Source organism: Gekko japonicus, unplaced genomic scaffold, assembly GCF_001447785.1.
Source record: "Gekko japonicus isolate JY-2015 unplaced genomic scaffold, Gekko_japonicus_V1.1 scaffold5060, whole genome shotgun sequence".
Lineage (NCBI taxonomy): Eukaryota > Metazoa > Chordata > Lepidosauria > Squamata > Gekkonidae > Gekko > Gekko japonicus.
This window is the reverse complement of record NW_015173291.1, coordinates 36402-37163: the sequence shown is the minus strand read 5'-3', so window position 1 is coordinate 37163 and position 762 is coordinate 36402.

Below are 762 nucleotides of genomic sequence, written 5' to 3'. Positions count from 1 at the left end.
CTGGCTGGTGATAGGGGCCCAGGTGTTGACAACCAAAGACTAGAGGAAATAGTTTCTCAGTCAAGGCAAAGAAGGGCCAAAATAGTTGGATCACATACAATATACATGGATATGAAATTGTGAAAGTGGCATTCTGTTTCTGCATGGTCCATTGAAAGACATTAAAGTTATTAGTATCCTCTACACAGTTTATAAATTAAGGTATTTTTCAAAAATGCCAGAAGCTCATTAATGACCATTGGGGCAGGGGATACTGTAGCCTCAACCACTTTTAAATTTTCAATAAAGTGTAGGGCTTGTTCGTTGAGCAGCTCATAGTCTAGTCTATGGGGAAGTCCAGTGGGTAAGCACCTTTCTGATGTAGGAATTTGCCTTGTGCTCTAGCCCATAGCTATGGTGGGTCATATTGGGGGCACACCTCCTTAATTACATGCCAAAGCTCACATAACTCTTTATTTGTACTCATACAGTGTTTTTAAATTTTTTAAAAGTTTAAATGTAGCCACGCCACACTGCCACACCTGGTCCTGCCTGAAGGCTACACTGCTTTCTTCTCCTGCAGGCTCCTCCAGCCAGCAGGGAAGCCATGTTCTCCAGCTGTGTAATCTGTGCCCACCTTCTCCAACTGGCTGGTGCACCCACCTTCTCCTCCATCTGATGATAGACTCCTCTTCCTGAATCTCCCTCCCCATTAGCTGGCTGGTCCTGCCTTCTCCTGACTGGCTTACTTGCACCCTGTTTCCTGCCTCACTGCTCCGTCCT